Source organism: Simochromis diagramma, unplaced genomic scaffold, assembly GCF_900408965.1.
Source record: "Simochromis diagramma unplaced genomic scaffold, fSimDia1.1 OVJJ01000565.1, whole genome shotgun sequence".
Lineage (NCBI taxonomy): Eukaryota > Metazoa > Chordata > Actinopteri > Cichliformes > Cichlidae > Simochromis > Simochromis diagramma.
In genome coordinates this window covers 1,265,334-1,286,131 of record NW_024387304.1, presented here as the reverse complement: position 1 = coordinate 1,286,131, position 20,798 = coordinate 1,265,334, and positions in this window count along the sequence as shown.

Here is a 20,798-nt window from a genome sequence, read left to right as displayed (position 1 = left end):
GTATGTTTACAGATGGTGGTGAGGGAGAGGGGGAGAGTTTTCAGTAAAACGAGACGTGACTGCATCTTCAACCAATACTGAGCCTGCATAACCCTGAAAGAGACAGAGAGAGAGGGGGGGGGGACACTAACCTCCAGCAGTCTGGTCCTATTACAGCATAACTAAGGGCTGAGCTGAACCAGCCCTAACTATAAGCTCTATAAAGAAGTAAAGTCTTATGCCTACTTTTAAAAGTGTTGACCACGTCCACCTCCAAAACTCATAATGGACTTTGGAGGTGGACAGCTATCAAGCTCCTCACAGAAGAGGAGCTCGATAGCTAAAAGCTCCCAATTTACTTTAGTCCAAATACATGAATTCAAATTGAGTTGATAACTATTTATCAACAATATGAATGTCTGTTCCCGTCCAACAAAGTTGTTACTACATACCATGTTGAGCAGGGCTTCCACTTGACTTTAACTTCTTCTTTTTCCTGAAAAACATGATATAAACAAACAATTAATTAAGAAAGACATGCAAGTTGCATACAAAAAGGAGCTTATAAACATTTGTGTACTATTGAATGGCTCAATATATTATACAATTACTTTACAAAAACACAAGAACCACTACAATGCTTGTACTACCAGCATCGAGTGCATGTCAGCAAAGCAACACTGCTTACATTGTGGCTCACAAGCAAAACTAACTGAAGCAGATGTTACTGAATGGGAAGGAGCACCTCCACATCAATCACTCCTTCTGAGCATGATGTCAGGAGGACTTTAAAGAACGTAAACATCAGGAAGGCAGCACGACCAGGTCGTATCAGGTGGTCTGTTCTATGTAATGTCCTATTTGGAGCGAAATCCTAGACTCAGTGGCTGAATTAGTGAAGATTCATCAAATACAAAAGCTTATGGATATTCAGTCAGGCACAGTTCAAATACGGGAAGTCCAAAGATGCAAACAAATCTGCACAGCAGCAGGCTAAATTACTTACATTTACAACTCTCCTGTCTACTATCTCTTCATATTTGAAAATCTGCTGTGTACGGTGTTTTCAGCATTCTGAAAAATAACAAATGAAATATTTACATGAGGTCTGTAAAACTGAAGAAAATGAAAGAATGAAACAAAATGAAAAAAGAAATCTTATCAAACTTAACGAACCTGTCATGTGTTTTGTACATTTACAATAACATAACGTCTAACCTTTCCTTTTCCTTTTTTTGGTTGGGACATCCGAGGTGTACGCTGTAGAAATTGAGGGAGATGCAGGAAGTGGAGATGGAGAGGAAGATGCAGGAGGAAGCAGAGATGGAGAGGAATATGCAGGAGGAAGCAGAGATGAAGAGGAGGATGCAGGAGGAACATTTTGTTTAGCTTTGGTTGCTAAAAACAGCTGTATGTTTGTCTCCTGTTTGGATCTTTATTTACGGTATGCAGTTGGAGGTTTGAATCAAGCAAAGCTTTACATCAGAACTGCCATACTTTCTAAAAAGTGGACGGAGCATGCTTATATTACTGTTTACAACAAAGCTATAGTTTAAGCCATGTGGCTCAGCAAGCTATGACAGCCTATAAAATCCTTGAACATCTGACTTTATTTTCACTTATTTGCCTTGACAGTTTTTTTCCCCAGTAAAACATTATAGAAAAGCTGCATACTGTAATTAAACAGCCTACACTACAAACAGTATAAGCACCTTTAAATGAGGCATGGTGATTTATATTCACTAATCTACAATTCAAGGTGAAATAACTTTGCATCCATGTATCAAAGAGGTTCAAAAAATAAAATAAAAGCTGAACAAGGTCCAAGCTCCAAAATGCGGTTAGTCGGTTAAAAATAGCGTTCCACAATTGTCCAACACATACAGCACTTTACTGAGGTTATCAGTTGTCAATGTTTCTGCACTCACCGCCAGCCATGCAAGATCCCTAATAGTCTGCTGCATGTACTCATGTCACCACATGTAATTAGCTAAACAACCATGCAAAATCATTAATTCCTGGAAGAGAAGTCAGAAGTCAGTTCCACTTTCTCATGCTGTCTGGTCTCTTTTCATCTATTTGTCTTTTTTCCCCTTTTAAATGCATTAGCTGCAGCATTCAGTGTAATTTCTGGTACACATTCCTTATTTGTTTAGCAATTACTGGTGAGTGTCACTGCCTAAAAACCTCAGTGTCTGTCTGATGTTGGATTTAATATCAGACATCAAACATCAAATCTGAAGTTGGATTAATCAATCTGATTCTGAATCAGCTTCTTAGTTAATAATTGTCAAATCAAATACTGATAAGAATTACATATGGACTTGAAAGAGCTACTTAAATTAATACCATTTGTTTGCCTTTATCCTATCACTGTGGAGGTCTAATGTGATTGTAAAATTCTCTGCAAGGATTAATAAAATTGAGTCTGTCTAACATGACACTTGACGCTAAGCAAAAACATCTTTGTCAACTATCATTCCAGTTTTAGACTCTCCTCAAGAGCTAAACCATTCACGGTTCTCCCTTGAGTATACATTCTTGACAGTTGCTGCCTGTAAGAAGCAGAGTGCTTTGTGACCACGTTTGATTTCCACACAGAATCAATGTAAAAACAAAACGCATGTTGACTGCAAGAAAGCTATAGAGCATGGGTGGCCAAACATTTATAGTTCTGGGCCAAATGCAGAAAAATATGTCGAGTCTTAGGAGAAAAAAAGCCTATGTATTTCACACTTTTGTGCTTTTGTAACTTGAGAGACAATAAACCTTCACTGTAAAGTATTTTATCTCTTTTGACTTAAACGCTGTTCTGTTAGAGGTCTTATTAGCATATTATTGTTTTCAGTGTTCTTAGCATGCCATCATCAGTCACACTACTAGTGACTGATGTTTAAGTAAGTGTGGAGGACTGTGGCGTGGGGGTGGATAACTTAAATTTTTGGTCAAATACTGCCCTCTACCATGGAAGGGAGAACAATGTGCACAGGATCCAACTGTAGCTGATGTATGTCTGCTACCAAGCACCTTTTGGCAACAGTAACAGTCAAATGGGCTCCAGATGGAATTAATGCTTCCACTAAGGATTAAAACATGGTGATAAGCACATGTTCTTCACACTAAAAGCTAAATGATTACACAGAAAGGCATTTCATAGGTACCTCTTTGACTCACTTGGCTCCTAAAGTTTGATGCAGCTTTTGCAATAAATAGTCAAGATAGAGGGAAGTGAATGAAACAATAAAACAAGATTTATTTGTCTCCAGTTAACTTCTGAGATGAATTAAGGCACAAAAGACAATTCTTTGAAAGCCGCAGACACAAGAAATAATCTTTTTATATTTGGTTTTCTGTTCCTGATACAATTTTGAGCTGTTGAGTTTAACTCTTACTTGGTTTTCTGGACTACAAAGCACTAAATCAGTGCACATGGCAGGAAAGAATTATTGCCAGGACCAGGAAGAAAAATAAGCAGACTTACACTAAAACAAACCCGCATTACTGTTCGGCCTTTCATTTCCCTGCCTGGTTGCACTTGTTTCACCTTGTTTCTCCTCGCTCATATGCGGAAGTGCTGTGCTCAGTCGCCTACTGCCTGAGACTGCGGTCAAGTCGTTCCAGTAGTCATATTAGAATATTATGCCGTTGGCGTAATATACGTTGACAGGGACTGACTGTCTGCTTGTTCACACTACAAATAAAATGCGACACCGAGAGAGAGAGAGAGAGAGACTTGGTGGAGTAGGAGGGACTGAAAGAGGGAGGCTTGGTGAAGTCTGCCTCTCTTGTGGATAAAGGTAGATCTCATTCATGAATTTGGGAAAACACAGAAACACCGGCTAAGGCAAACCTCGGCGACGCTTATAGAGGTCGAAAAAGAAGAACTAGGAAAAGGACTATTATTGTAAGCATTGTGGATAAAGGTAAGATTTACAGACTTTTGATTTCAAATACAAACACTTGAAGGTAGTGTTTGTACGTTAAACAAAACTTGTCCGTAATGATAATGTTTACAGATTTGTCCAAATGTAAACTAAAAAAACAAATCAGCTCAGTTGCAGTAAAGACTGCATTTTAGTTTGAATGAACACTTAATATAAAGTTTCAATGTTTATGCTGGATTGAGCAAATATGACAAGTTATACAACAACTACAAAACGCGCCGCGCTCTGCCCCGTGTGTGAGCGCCGCGCTCTGCCCCGTGTGTGTTAAATGTTTTGACACTAAATTGAGTACAATTAACTCTAATTCTGAGTGGTCCGCACATCATCATGTCTAACTTGCGTTATGATTGTGATAGAGAAGCAGCCTAGTTAATCAATATCTGAACGTATGAACAATAGACGGTCAAATCATTGAAAATGCAAGTTAACATTCCAACGAAATTGATTGTTAACACCGAAACACACAGTAGGCCTACATTAGATATAGGGCTGCATTTTAAAATGAATTAGAGAAAATAAATAACATGGCTAAATTTTGCAGTTTCTTTCTTTCCCCCTTGTATTCCACCTCCCCACTTTCTGTTGTTCAGTGAGAGAATTGAGCTTTAGTTTGCCCTTCCAGGATTTTAAATCTGGGCTGGAATGGTGTCAGGGCCATTCTCATACACATGTGTAGGTGCTCATTGGTGAGCCTGGAACGATATTTAGTTTTTATTATGTTCATTGTGGAGAAAGCTGCCTCACAGCTGTATGTGGAGCCAAACATGGTCAAGATGTACAGGGCTACTTTTCTCAGATTTGGGAAAGCTGTCTCAGACCATTTGGAGCCAGAAAGTGGCAGGTTCAGTTCTTCCAAACTGCTCTTTCAGGGCCACATCTGCTTAGAGCCCAACCTGTTGCATTTGAAGAGGCCCAGCATTTGCCCACTTGAAGTGCTGTGTGACTTCCTTTGAGAACCCTCTGACATCAGTGATGAGAAATAGGTTCTTTATGAACTGCAGTCCAAAGCTGAAGCTATCAAAACTTTTGCTGAAGTTTTCACTGAGCTTATCAACAAAGTTTACTTCTTTTACTTTGGGAGAAAGGGGAAGAGAAATTTCTTTTCTTCAGAGAACCTTAATCTCCTCATTCTCAAATTGTTTCAGAATTAGGAAAAAAAACGTTCTGATCAGGGGCGGATAGTAAAACTTTGTACCATCTCTGGGAGCTGCCAGGATGTAGAAAAAGCTCCTCTACTGAGACAAACCCAGTGCGTATGATTACGGCAGTGGAAAATAGAGCAAAAGGGGCAGGTGCTAATTTTTATTTATTTATATTTTAAACATTCAGGGACAGGTGTCTGTGAGTCAATGACATCCGATGAGTCCAAAGCAACTTGTTTCATTCAAAAACGTTTTTTCTGTGTAGGTGCGTTTAGCTGATGCTCACATGTCAGTCGCTGGCTAAAGAGCCAATTTGTCTGAGTGGAAAAACATGTAAGAACCAGTGAGAGGCAAGCCAACAAGACAAGAATATGAAGATGAGTACTCAGAGAGAGGGTAGTCTGTGGTTCTGTATTCATTCTTCTTTTACATTCTGGTGTAGATTTATAATGCAGCCAGTTTCGCTGCAGTGAACCCTTGAAACAGAAGGATCTCTAATAAAGGGAATTAACTTAAGGATTAAATGTACTGGTTTAACGTTGTTCCTAAGTTTGGTTGACTTTTGCCTGTTAGCTGCTCCAAGTTTCCTTCAGGTTTACTTGTTTAAAAGGTACTACAGTGTTTTCTTTGACGTGTCTGCAGCTATCGCTGACTGTGACTTATGGTTTGTTCTTCCCTCTAACAGACTTGAAGCTGCAATGGACGGACACGGTGAAGATGCCATTTTGCTCTTTGTCCTGTGTGTGTGTTCCTGGTTTCGTTTCCATCTCATCTACCACCAGACCGACGGACTGGCTGTGATACTTTATGGTGACAGAGAGAAGCTTGCTGCGATATTCCTGCAGAGGATGGTGACGGAGTTCTTCAGGAACTGGATTCACAGGCCTGAGTGACCAAGTCCATCAGTGACCTGTGTCTGCAGAGCCTCTGCGGGACTTTCAACACAGTCCTCTGGTGACGCCTGATGGCCAAAAGTATGAAGAGCAGCTTGAATCTACAAAATGAACTGCTTCATTATGACGAGTTCACAATTCTCTCTGATATTGGGCTGCCGTTGCTTTGCTTTTTGGGAGATGAAAAAAATGTTACATCTATTTGTTTAATAGATAAATTTAGTCAATAAACGTTGCTTATGCGCCATGGTGTGATCTTTCTTTGCTTTTGACTGCTTGATGTTGGTAAATACAATACATGAAAAATACATATAATATACATATAATAATGTACAACACATTATGGAGTACGCTTCTGCTGTGAGGTCCTGCCTCCATGAACTCATGCAATTAATCACTGGACAGAAAGACAGCTGTGTGTATAAATAATATGATATTGGGCCAATTTTCTTATACATATGTTTGACCAGGAGGTTGAACTGATTGTGAACTGAAAAGGGAGAATGCTTACGAACTTTGAGGGCTCCTGCTCGGTGGAGCTGCTCTCTTGTCTTGTCTCGTCTTTTTGTCATCTTTTATTTTTGTGGAATTGTTTTTATTAAGTGGGCTAACCTTTTTCTGGTGCGCCTGGTTTTATTGTATTTTATTCTGGATTGTTGCTTGTACCCAGGCCTCGGTGATCGGGCTGGAGCGATCGTCTGCCCGAGTGTCGTGCTGGGAACTTGAAACCGCCTCAGTTGCCGATCTCAGCCTGTGCGGAGCCAGACTGGCTTGTGATCGAGGCCTGAACTATTACCACCAGCACGAGTTGTAGTTTGATTTGTGGGATGTAAGCCTTCCAGTTTGGTGTGCATGCGTGATTTCCTTTATTAAAGCTATTAAAGATTGAAGTTTTAGTTTTTATGATATGTAGCGAGCCTGGCGCTCAAAGTCCTTTTACTCCTATTGCTCTTTTTTATTTCAGTGAACAGAGGACGTGCCAGTGGCCCTGGGACCTCAGGTGGTGGGTCGTTTTCACACTTTCCTTTGTACAGCACTGGATGGGCTGTAGTGATTGTCTTGTGTGGTTTTTCTTTTGGGTCCACGGCTGCTGTTAATTCCAAGTTCCATGATTGTTTTTAACTTCAGGACACTGTCAACAACGACGCTACATTTTGTTTTCTAATATTTCATCTATTTTCACTATAAACAAAATTATTGATATTGGAGCCAACCTGTGTCGGTGTGCATCCTTGAATCTGTGCGGCCTCTCTTATTCCTTTAATCTATTTTTCTTAAATAGGAATTTCCTGGGGGTGAAATTCCCCTTGGTGGCGTTGTCATTTTATTACCATTTCTTTTATAACCCCGCTGACCACTTGGTCACACTAATGAAGTGGCAGTAGGGCTCTGAGTATGTTGTTCACTCAATAGCAGGAAAATTGAGAGAGAGAGAGAGATAGAGACACACACACACACACACCAAAAATGGGATTTACGAAAAATGATGATTTTTTCGTAAATCCGTAAAATATTTTACATTATTTTACGGAAATGTAAAATAATTAATCATACATGTTTATAAAATTATAACAAATTAACAAGTTGTTGCCGATATTTATTTTTTTATTCTATATGCATTTAATTGAGAGCTTCTTTCCGTTGCGTCCTTATTTTCTTAAGTGATTTAGGATAAGTTGAACAACGATGAAGTGTTTCATCTATCAGTTGGATTATAGGACTAGGACTTGCTATTTCCTGAGCCAAATTGGAGTCGAGAAGAGGAAGGGCCCTGCCTCCATGCGACAGCGGAGAACGTGAACTTGCGCGCCTGAAGGCCCTGCCTCCATGGGCAGGGCCTCCACTGCGCCCTGGCAGGTATAAAACGCACAGGCACACACAGAAACACTTCACTTCTTACACGGAACAGTGCCCCGCGGAACAGTGCGCCGCGGAGCAGTGCGCCGCAGCGCTGCGCCGCGCCGCGCTCTGAACAATGCGGAACAGTGCGCCGCGGCGCCGCGGTGCCCCTCGGAGGCGCGGTGCCCCCTCGGAGGCACGGTTCCCCCTCGGACGCACGGTGCCCCTCGGAGGCGCGGTGCCCCCTCGGAAGAGCGGTGCCCCCGCGGAGGCACGGTGCCCTCTCGGAGGCGCCCTCTCGGAGGCGCGGTGCCCCGCGGTGGCGCGGTGCACCCTCGAGGCGCGGTGCCGCCTCGGAGGCGTGGTGCCGCGGTGCCCCTCGGAGGCGCGGAGGCACGGTGCCCCGCGGAGGAACGGTGCCCCTCGAAGGCGCGGAGGCGCGGAGCCCCGCGGAGGCGCGGAGCCCCGCGGAGGCGCGGTGCCGCGGTGCCCCTGGGATGCGCGGTGCCCCCTCGGAGGCGCGGTGCCCCCTCGGTGGCGCGGTGCCCCCTCGGTGGCGCGGAGGCACGGTGCCCCGCGGCGCCGCGGAGGCGCAGTGCCCCTCGGAGGCGCGGACGCGAGGAGGCGCGGAGGCCCGCGGAGGCACGGTGCGCCGCAGCGCCCGCGGATGCACCGGGCCACGGAACAGTGGTTCGAGGCACGGTGCCTCGGACAGTTCGAGGCGAGGTCCCTCGAACAGTTCGAGGCGAGGTGCCTCGAACGGTGCGTGGAGTCGTGAGGAGGAGGTCCTGCCTCCATGGGCAGGGCCTCCACTCCGCCCTGGCAGGTATAAAACGCACGGGCACACACAGAAACACTTCACTTCTTACACCGGCTCAGGCAAACGCTTATAAGGTAAGATTTACAGACTTTAAATTTCAAATACAAACACTTGAAGTTAGTGTGAGTGCGCCGCGCCGCGCTCTGAACAGTGCGGAACAGTGCCCCGCGGAACAGTGCCCCGCGGAACAGTGCGCCGCGGAGCAGTGCGCCGCAGCGCCGCGCCGCGCCGCGCTCTGAACAATGCGGAACAGTGCGCCGCGGCGCCGCAGCGCGGAACAGTGCCCGCGGAGGCACAGTGCCCCGCGGAGGCACAGTGCGCCGCGGCGCCGCGGAGGCACAGTGCACCGCGGAGGCAAGGTGCCCCCTCGGAGGCAAGGTGCCCCCTCGGAGGCACGGTGCCCCGCGGAGGCGCGGTGCCCCGCGGTGGCGCGGTGCCCCCTCGAGGCGCGGTGCCCCCTCGGAGGCGCGGAGGCACGGTGCCCCGCGGAGGAACGGTGCCCCTCGAAGGCGCTCGTGCCCCCCTCGGAGCACGCGTGCCTCGGAGGCGCCGGAGGCACGGTGCCCCGCGGCAGGAGCGGGCCCCGCGCGAGGCGCGGTGCCCCCGCGTGGTTGGCCCGGTGCACCCTATGAGGCGCGGTGCCGCCTCTGGTGCAGGCGTCGGTTGCCGCGGTGCCCCCGGAAGGCGCGGAGGCACGGTGCCCTCGGAGGACGGTGCCCCTCGAGCAGTGAGCGGTGCGCTCGGCGGCACGGTGCCCCCTCTCGGAGGCGCTTGTTTCCCCCTCGGCGGCGCGGAGGCCACGGTTGCCCGCGGAGGAACGGTGCCCCTCGAAGGCGCGGTTGCCCCCTCGGAGGGCACGTTTGCCCTTCGGAGGCCGCGGAGCCCGTTGCCCCGCGGAGGCTACGGTGCCCCGCGGAGGAGCGGTTTTGCCCCGCGGAGCGCGCGGTGCCCCGCGGGGCGCGCGTGCGCCCTTCGAGGCGCGGTCTGCCGCCTCGCATGGCGTGGGTGCCGCTGTTTTTTGCCCCTCGCGAGGCGCTGAGGCACGGGCCCCTCGGAGGCACGGTGCCCTCGGAGGCAGCGGCTGCGCGCGGAGGCAGGTTCCCCGCGGTAGGAACTGTTTGCCCCTCGAAGGCCGCGGAGGCGCGGTGCCGCCTCCGGAGGCGCCCGTGCCGCGGTGCCCGCGGGCTGGCGCGTGCGCGGGCCCCCCCCTACCCCGCGGAGGCGTGGTGCCCCCTCGGGCAGGCGTGGTGGTGCCCCTCGGAGGCGGCGGTGCCCCCCTCGGAAGGCACGGTTGCACGCCTCGGAGGCACGGTGCCCCGCGAGGAAGGCGCTGTTGCCCTCCTCCCCGCGTGGCGCGGAGCACGGTGCCCGCGGCGCCGCGGAGGCGCAGGTGCCCCTCGGAGGCGCAGTGCCCCCGCGGAGGCGGGACGCGAGGAGGCGCAGTGCCGTCGGAGGCGCGGAGGCCCGCGGAGGCACGGTGCGCCGCAGCGCCGCGATGCACCGGGCCACGGAACAGTGGTTCGAGGCACGGTGCCTCGGACAGTTCGAGGCGAGGTGCCTCGAACGGTGCGTGGAGTCGTGAGGAGGAGGTCCTGCCTCCATGGGCAGGGCCTCCACTCCGCCCTGGCAGGTATAAAACGCACAGGCACACACAGAAACACTTCACTTCTTACACCGGCTCAGGCAAATGCTTATAAGGTAAGATTTACAGACTTTTGATTTCAAATACAAACATTTGAAGGTAGTGTGAGTGTACCTCGAACAGTGCGCCGCGGCGCCGCGTGCCTCGAAGTGTTCGAGGTGCCTCGAAGTGTTCGAGGTTCGAGGCGGTGCCTCGAAGTGTTCACCGCGCCTCGAACGGTGCGCCGTGGTGCCTCGAACGGTGCGCCGCGGCGCCTCGAACGGTGCGCCGCGGCGCCTCGAACGGTGCGCCGCGGCGCCTCGAACGGTGCGCCGTGGTGCCTCGAAGTGTTCGAGGTGTTCGAGGTTCTCGTTTAGATTTATAATCCAACCTGTTTCACTGCAGTCGATACTTGAAATGAAGGATCAGGACATAATTATCTTCTTCAGTTTACAAAGCTAAGTAACTTAAAGATAAAATGTACCAGTTCTTAATTTTGGTTTATCCATTAGCTGCTCCAAGTTTCAGTTTTACTCGTTTAAAAGTACTACAGTGTTTCTTTGGACGCGTCTGCAGTTGTCGTGTTTGTGACTTATGATTTGCTCTTGTTTCTGACAGACTTGAAGCTACAATGGATGGAGACGGTGAACAAGCCGCTTGGGCAGAGCTGTGTGTCCTGCACCTGAGATCCTTTCAGTTGCATCTCATTTACGACCAGGCTGACGGACTGGCTGCGATCCTTTACTATGACAGAGAGAAACTTTGCGAAATATTCCTCCAGACAATCACGATGGTGTTCTTCAGGAACTGGATTCACAGGCCCGAGTGACCAAGACCATCAGTGACTTGCCCTTATACAGAGAGGAGCTGGGAACCTCTGAAGGGCCTCCAGCATCCAACAGTGCCTGCACAGATTGAACATTGTTGATGTTGTGTAAACTTCAATAATGAATTAATCAGAATCAGAATACTTTATTGATCCCTGGGGGAAATTAATTAAAATAAATAATTTAAATGTACTTTCCTTGTTATTATTCCATACATTCATTTAACCAACACATTTGTTATATTGATGACTGCTATTCAAGGGCTGATCACCGCTACTAACGTCCCTGGATGGACTGACAACATCCGAACAATAACAGCAGTTCTCATGACTGAGGGCTTGGATGAACTGCAATATCTATTCATTTTTAGAATTTATATTTTGTGTTAACTGCAGTTTGGCTCAAAGAGTTAATTCTATCTTGTTTTAATAAACAACACTGCCATATGCAAAACTAGGGGTGGCAAGAGATTATGTTGGAGACAGTGGCATCGTTAGGCCTATTTTAGGGGTGCTGAAGCCTCGCTGAAATATTCTTAGAGCCCCCCTAAATAATTTGCTGTTTGGGTTTTTTTTTCTTTTTTTTACAGAACTTGCAGACAAATTCAATATAAAGATGCAGGAATATGAGTTTAAAGAAATAATAATATAAACCTGTCGCTATTCACATAAATATGATCATAACTCGGTTGGTCCCTTTCACTTTACACTGTTAAGGTAGCGTCAGTGCTTCGTTATCCAATCCGTCCCAGTTGTTCACAGGGGACATCCACATGACTGAAAACCCAGTCCTCGTTTTCACTGCTACTTTACACTCCGCTCGTATACACCTGCGGACACACTAGCGTACATGCGGCAAACAGCAAGAAATCATGGATATACGCAAGTTTTTCAAGAAAGTAAGTCTTCATCACTGGCTGGTAGTAACAATAAGTTAGCTCTAGCTAACAGAGTCCCATGTAAATAATGAACCAGGTGCTCCCCATTTTGATAAATAAAAACCTGGCTAGCGCACTAAGTTAAATTGTTAGCATAATGTTAATTTCTGTCACTCGCTTTAGTTCTGAAAAATCGAGCTGAGCTCATTCAGGTATGGTTATCATCAGTGGAAATAATAATAATCACTCCTCCATCCCCATTAACCTGTAGGAGTCAGGGCAGAGGAGCACAGAGAGGCAGAGGGGAGAGACGTCTGCTGGAGAGGTGAGTCAAAGGATGGAGTCATTTGTGATGCAGACAGTCTGATTAGAATTTTATGGGACTCAATATGGATATGAAATATGAAACATTTCAGTCACGGTGCAACATATAAGACCTGTTTAACTTGAGCTTTTATTTAGGAGAGTCAAGGTTAGAAAGTGGAGAGAGCAAAGATATATATATATATATATATATATATATATATATATATATATAAGTCAAATTAGCCTGACTCACATATTTTTGAGGGTTCTATTTTAATATTACTTCAATTCAAGTAATTTAGTAATTTTTTCAGGGCTTTAAATTGCAACCATTTTAGTCACATGCGTGCTCAAAATATAATGTTTGTAACTTCAAAATATTTGGGAGCAACAAATTACTGTGGAGCGGGAGCAGAAGTCATGATATTAGCAATTTACATTACAATTCAGTATGTTTTAATGTATCTTGAAGGGTGAGGCAGAAGGAGAGGCTGAGGGAGAAAAAGGTCAACAGGCAAGTTCAAGTCAGAGAGAGCAAGGAGAGACAGAGGAGCTGCAGCAAATGGATCGAGAGGCAGAGGAAGATCAAGTTATTACAGAGAGAGGAGAGCAAACAGGCCAAGAGAGGGAAAATGATGAAGCAGCTGCAGCAACTCATTCTACTACAGGGTTTGATTTAGGTGACAAAGACACAGGGCCCAGACAGGTGAAGCTGAAGAGCTATCCACATGATACTTTTGGTACACAGAAGCGAGCATTTAACCACAGCTGGTTTGAAAAGCACAACTGGTTAGAATATTCAGTCAACCAGAATGCAGCTTTCTGCTTCCCATGTAGAGTGTTTGGCAAAAACATCAAACATGATAGTTTGGTCAGTAGCGGTTGCAAGAACTGGAAGAACGCTTTAGTCATCTTTGGCAAGTATGAGATGGCTCAAATACATAAGGACAGGGTTGTTACATGGAAAAGCTACCAGGGAACTAGCAAACAGGGAAACGTTGCACAGGTGATAGCAACTGCAAATGTGAGTGAGATAGTCGAAAGAAGAGAGTATCTCAGACGAATTGTTGCAGTCACCTCTATGTTAGGGAGACAGGGACTCCCTTTTTGTGGCCATGATGAAGGTGAAGACAGCCCAAACAGAGGGAATTTTGTTGCGTGCATGGAGCTTTTGAAGGAGTTTGATGCTTTTCTTCAAAAACATAATCCCCCATCAAATGCACAGTATATCTCGCCAACATCCCAGAATGACCTGATTGACTGTTGTGCCCAGGAAGTTACTAGTGCCATTGTATCTGAAATGACAAAGTCTAAAGTCTATGCCATCATGGCAGATGAGGCAAGGGATGAAAAGGCAGAGCAGTTAGCTGTTTGTGTCAGGTACGTGTCAGAGGGGGCAGTGAAGGAGCGTTTCCTTGCACTTGCAGAGATAAAATCATTTGATGCCCAGTCCATTGCAAATGAGATTCAGCAGCAGATCCAAAACTATGGTCTTGCAGAGCTTAAGTGTGTAGCACAAACATATGATGGTGCAGCCATTATGAGTGGCTCCACCGGAGGTGTACAAGCACATTTTAGAAGGCTCCATCCTGAGGCTATATATGTGCATTGTTATGCTCATCAACTCAACCTGGTTTTATGCAATACTTGCAAGGCTGACCCAGAGGCTGTGGAGCTTTTCAGCTTGTTGGAGTGTGTGTATTCTTTCTTCAGCACCTCCCTCATCATAAGTTCATGGAGACTCAGGCAAAGCTTGGATTGACAAAAACTGAGCTTGTGCAACTTTCAAACACTCGCTGGGCATGTCAGTTGCGATCAATCAGTGCAGTTCTTGAGACATTGCCTGCCATTTTGGAGTGCCTATCTGCAATTGGATCCCCCATAGCCGTTGGTCTCAGAGCAAAGCTCTACAAGTTCTCAGCAGTCTATGCACTACTGATGTTTCAGTCGATTCTGTCTGTAACCGAAGGACTCCACAAATTCCTGCAGAAAGAGACTTTAGACCTGGCAGAAGCTTTTATCTGCAAACAAGCTGTGTGTGACACACTTGAGGGAAAACACTCAGATGCATTTGCTACGGAGTTGTATGAGAAAACCAAGGCCCTGTGTAACACCCACAGTATCCCTGAACCAGGTGCCAAGACAAGGCACAAACAGAGGAAAATGGAGGATTTTGTCCTGGAGGCAACTGTGGGTTCACGCACTGAATTGAACAACTCAGACACATTGAAAAGAGAGTTACTTTTCCCTTGTGTGGATCGGATGGTTGGCGAGCTTGATCAAAGATTTTGCAGTGTAGATGCAGGGCTGCTAAAAGGCGTCCAGGCATGCAGTCCTAAACCTGAGAACTTCTTGAGTGAACCACACTTGAATGAACTTGCAAAGCACTACAGACTTGACCTGAAAAAAGAGAAGGTTCTGGTGGCCAGAAACTTTCTTACCAAAACACAGAGGCTGGATGTCCACCCAAAAATATGTTGTCTGTGTACAACCTCCTTGATTCAGACATGTTTCCCTCTCTGAGGGCAACCATCCAAGTTGCCCTAACAGTGCCTGTCAGCAGCTGCTCGTGCGAAAGGTCCTTTAGTGCACTGCGTCGGCTGCACTGCGTCGGCTGCACTCCTGGCTGCGTCAAACAATGGGTCAGAAAAGACTTCACAGTCTTGCAGTCATGCCTATTGAAAAAGACACGCTTCAGCATCTGAGTCACAACAGAGTGATTGACCGATTTGCCACTCTTAAAAACAGACGTCATTCTTTGATGCTTCCATCCACCAAGTAACTGGTGATTGCAGCCATAAAAATGCACTTTTTTATTTTCAGTTTTTTCTTGTTATTGATGCGGCAAACACATTTCCTCTGTTTTCTTGTTGTACTGTATTATAAAGCAGACTGAAATAAAACAATAGATCTATTGGTGGCCTAGGATGTTTAATCTGTCCAAAAAAGTAGGAAAACAATTTCTCAGTCTTTGTTTTCTGTTTGTGAAATTTTGTGCTCATTCACTACGTTCGTTCATATCGTGTGCATCTCTTGGGGGCTAAGCCCCCCCCTGTCCTTAAAACCTAGGTACGCCCCTGACTGTGACAGAGAACCCTGCTGCGATATTCCTCCAGACAATGATGATGGAGTTCTTCAGAATCTGGATTCACAGGCCTGAGTGACCAAGACCATCAGTAACCTGTGTTCGCACAGCCTCCACGCAGAGCTGGGAACCTGGGGCCTTCAGCATCCAGCAGTGCCTTCACAGATTAAACATTGTTGATGTTGTTTAAAGTTCGACAATGAATTCATCAAAATAAATAATTAAAGGTTACCTTTCCTTGTTATTATTCCACACATTGATTTTTAACCTGCACAGAGTCCTTCAACAGAGCTCTTAGATTTTCAAAAGCTGTATCTGTCAGTTTAAGAAAACAGCGAGTGAGCGATGGGGAAGCCAGATTTGAATGACCAAAATAACTAAATTTGATAATAAAATAATATTGATATGTGATAAAACAAAACCAATATTCTCTCCCAATAAGTTGGTTTCAATCAATCAATCAATCAATCAATCTTTATTTATAAAGCACTTTTCATACAGAAAAAATGTAGCACAAAGTGCTTTACATAGTTAAAAGCAGCCCACCCCACCCTCCAACGCACTCCCCACACTCTCAATACACATATATCCCCCCACCCCCACCCACACACACATACACACACGCGCACACTTAAAGAGTAAAAATTGGGCTGGGCTCGCATGAGCCAAGTGAGGAAACATTATAACAGAGAGCCGTCTGCACCGGGAGCCGGTCACAGACCGCAGCCTCCGGGCTGGGCACACAGCAGGAGGGAGGCCAAGGAGCCCCCCAACCAGGCTGAGAGGACCCCAGAGACCCAGCAGCCACGGTCAATAACAGCCCCGGTGCAGAGAGCGCCCTCCGAGGAAACACTGGAGATATGACGCAATACGATATATACAGGGTAAAATGATAAAATAAATAAGAACAGGATACAATATAAATATAAATATAAATAGAGTAAGAAGATTAAAAAATGAATAAGAATAAAATCAAGAAATATTAGGTAAATCCTAAATTAATAATAGAATAACAGGATAGAATAAATAAGCATAAAAAATAAATAAACGCTAAGTAAAAGCTAAATTAAAAAGGTGGGTCTTGAGCCTGTTCTTAAAAACATGTACGTTCTCTGCGGCCCTGAGCTCCTCCCGCAGGCTGTTCCACAGACGAGGACCGTACCACTGAAAAGCTGCCTCTCCGTGAGTATGTGTCCTGACTTTAGGGACAATCAAAAGGCCAGTACCAGAGGACCTCAGGGTCCGCGAGGGTTCGTATGGTAAAAGCAGATCTGAGAGATAAGAAGGCCCAAGACCATTAAGACATTTAAAAACCAATAAAAGAACTTTAAAATCGATCCTGAAACACACGGGGAGCCAGTGCAGCGATTCTAAAACCGGTGTAATGTGGGCCCGCCCTCTGGTCTTCGTCAGCACACGAGCTGCCGAGTTTTGCAAGAGTTGTAAAGTTGAAATATTCTTCTTAGGAAGACCAGAGAGCAGGGCATTACAGTAATCAATGCGACTGGTAATAAAAGCATGCATCAGCATCTCCGTGTTGGCCCGAGAGAGAATAGGGCGGACTCTGGCTATATTTTTTAGATGATAAAATCCAATTTTGGTTACATGTTTAACATGTGGGATAAAACCAAGCTCAGAGTCAAAAATAACACCCAGGTTTTTCACTTGTAGCAAAGGACATAGTGAAAATGCCTGTAATGTAGACAAGAGTTTCTCTCTCTGAGCCTCGGGACCGACAATTAAAACTTCAGTTTTGTCCTGGTTAAGCTGTAAAAAGTTTTCTGCCATCCAAGATCTTATATCTAGAATACAATTAAAAAGGGCATCCATTGGTCTGGTGTCATCAGGAGACACGGAGATGTACAGCTGCGTGTCATCAGCGTAACTGTGGAAGTTCACTCCATGCCTCCTGATGACACTGCCGAGAGGCAACATATACAAATTAAAAAGTACAGGGCCTAGAACCGACCCTTGAGGCACACCACATGTCATTTTATGGATCTTAGAGGAGCATGTATCCATACTCACCATAAAAGATCTGTCAGAGAGATAGGAAGTGAACCAGTTGTGTACAGCACCAGAGAGGCCCACCATGTGTTTTAGTCTGTTTAAAAGAATAGCGTGGTCTACTGTATCAAAGGCTGCGCTTAGATCCAGTAGCACCAGGACTGAGAGCTTTTGGGCGTCCCAGTTACATCTAAGATCATTTAAAACCTTTAGGAGAGCAGTCTCTGTGCTGTGGTTCACCCTAAATCCAGACTGGAATATCTCCAGGATCTGTCTATCATTGAGAAAATCAGTAATCTGAGTAAAAACAAGTTTTTCTAAGACTTTACTTAAAAATGGTAAGTTGGATACAGGTCTGTAGTTATTAAAATCATTACAATCCAAATTGCTCTTCTTCAGAAGGGGCCTCACCACCGCCGTTTTAAAGGCAGCAGGGAAGACACCCAACTGAAGAGAGCAATTCATCATGTATAAAAGCTCAGCCTCAAAAAATCCATAAAGTGTTTTAAAGAGTGAAGAAGGAATTGGATCTAAAAGACATGTGGTGGGTCTCACTGTGGAGAAAACTTTCTGAAGGTTCTCAGCATTAACCAGGACAAAGCTGTCCAGTGTCTCCTCAGGTACAATCGAGCCCTCAGATGTGTTTACAATCATATCGCGATTAGATAAAACATCAGATCTGATGGCGCTGATCTTTCCCCTGAAGTGGTCTGCAAACTGCTCACAGAGCGAGTCTGTGGGGGTTCTTTGGGAGCTTTTAAAATCAGGGTTAAATAAATGATCTATGGTGGAAAAGAGGACCTTGGGATTCTTTTTGTTAATACTGATTATTTTGGCGAAGTATGAATTTCTTGACTTCCTTAATGTATTATTGTACATTTTAAGTTGCTCGGAAAATATTTGATGGTTGATATTATTTTTATTTTTCCTCCATCTCCTTTCTGCTGCCCTGCAATTTCTTTTGAGTTTTTTGACTTCTTCGTTTCTCCAGGGTGATGCATGTTTTACGTTAATCTTTTTGGTGGTGAGTGGAGCAATGGAGTCAAGGCTTTTCTTCAGTTTGCTGTTAAAATAACTAAAAATCAAATCGCAGGGTGCAGGTAAAATCACAGGGGGGCATTTGACTAAAACCCTGGTAAAATTTGCAGCCACTTCAGAGGTTAGATAGCGCCTCCTCACAGTTCGCACCGAGGTCTCCCACTGAATAAAACCGGTGATGTTAAAAAACACACAGTAGTGGTCAGAGACAGCCAAGTCAACAACAGAGGACACGCTGGTGGACAGCCCATGGGTGATGACCAGGTCCAGAGTGTGTCCTCTGTTGTGAGTCGGCTGCGTGACGTGCTGGATAAAATCCAAACAGTGAAGAATGTTTAAGAATTCTTTTGTTGCAGGGTCAGAAGGATTATCTATGTGCAGGTTAAAATCACCGGTTAAAATTATCATATTATATTTTGAATGTATGTTTGTTAAAAATTCTGAGAATTCCTTGATAAAAGCAGCGCTGTCTTTAGGTGGTCTATAAACTGTGACAGATAAAACTGGAGGGCTGCTGAAAACAATAGAATGGAATTCAAAAGTGGTAAAATGATCAAATAAAATGTGTTTGGTGGTGAGTGTGTTGTTGGCTAAAGATGCAGTCCCACCACCTCTCTTACCACTTCTAACAGAAAAAGAGAAATTAAAATTTGGTGGGGAGGCCTCAGTGAGAACAACTGGTGCATCCGAGCCCAGCCATGTTTCAGTTAAAAATAAACAGTCAAGTTTATTATCTTAAATTAAATCATTAATAATAAAAGACTTGTTCGACAGAGAGCGTACATTTAAAAGTGCCATACTGATTGAGACTGGTGGATTTTTGACAATAGAGTTGAATGGATGTTGATATTTTTGAAGAGGCTGGAGGTTATTAATGTTTTTGGAGTTACTGGATTTATGATAATTCTGTTGCTCTCTGTTTGTGATTATGACGGGTATTGTGTTGACTGTGGGAGAGAAAGGTCCTAGTCCAGAGTTTTGTGTATTACTGTTAAAAGTGGAACAAATATAGGAGCTGGGACCAGGGGAACATCAGTCAGTGGCAGACAGTGGCGATGTGCGGGAGTGCTGTACACCAAATGCCAAATTGGCGGACAGCAAACGGCGTCCCCAGGCATTGAGGTGGAGCCCGTCTGCCCCAAAAAGATGCCTCCTCTCCCAGAAGGCATCAAAGTTGTTAATAAAACCCACGCCGTGGGAGATACAGGCAGAGGAAAGCCAGGTGTTAAGGCTGGGGCCGGCTACCTGCGGCTCTTTATACTTTGGCTCTGCGTGGTTTGGAAAAATAAATTATTTAACTTAAGTATATTTTATTTGTGTTAGTTCTTTTTTAACTTGTCGTTCTAGTTTGAAAGATTATTGTGATCTTGAAATATAAAAACAAAATTATATTTTATTATTTTTCGTCGCTCAAAATAAGCGTCACACTCTTGGAAGCCCTTTATACCCGCCGAAATGTCGTGCATTTACCGAGACTTATAACCCCAGGTAGGTCAAGTATGGAGAAATGTAACAAAAGAAAAATATCTGAAGAAAATACATTTAATGATGCCTGGGCAGATTCATTTGCATCTACTTCTGACCAGAGGGGCCTACCAGTATGCCTAATTTGTGGATTGCACATAAGTATGTGAGCAGCTACTGCAATGCAAGTTTGTAGAGATGCAGTTATACGGTCCTCCTGGGTGCCACAGACAGACGATCACCTAAAAAGAATAAACACATTAAGTTGCAGCACAATTTATAGAACAACGCTTCAAGATTTAACATTTTATTTTTATTATAATACATCCAGCTGGGATAACCACATTTACTCAGGGCATTAATATGACAATTTGTAAATTAATGATCATAAAACTGACCTCATAGCCTGCTGTTTGTCAGTGGTGCTAGTTTAAGTCATTATGCAAATGTACTGTTTACAGGGTCAAGGAAACCTGCAATCAGCTGAGACTGAAGAAGTCTCTTAGCAGAATTTCTTCGACTGAAAACGCCACGTCCAGATGAACAGAATCACTTTTAGGGATTTCCTTACCTGGATGACTGAGCATGAATCAAGACAATAAAAAGTGATGTTTTTTTGTTATGTTGTCCTAATTATTTTTCTTAAAAACCTTTAAAGATACACATTTTGAAGTTGATAGAATAGAATAGAATAGAATAGAATAGAATAGGCCTTTATTATCCAATTGAAGAGAAATTTCGGTGTTACCGAGCTCTTACAGCAAGGGAAAATAAAATATAAAAGGAAGACACAAGGTGGTCCTATAAACATAAGCAACTGAAGATGCTCCATTTGGATTTACACACCGGGAAAAACATTATATTGTATTTTTTTATGCATTTATTAATTTTGTGTTAGCATCTCAATGTCACCAGTCTTAATCATCCACTGGCGGAATCTGATGCTAAGCCTGGAT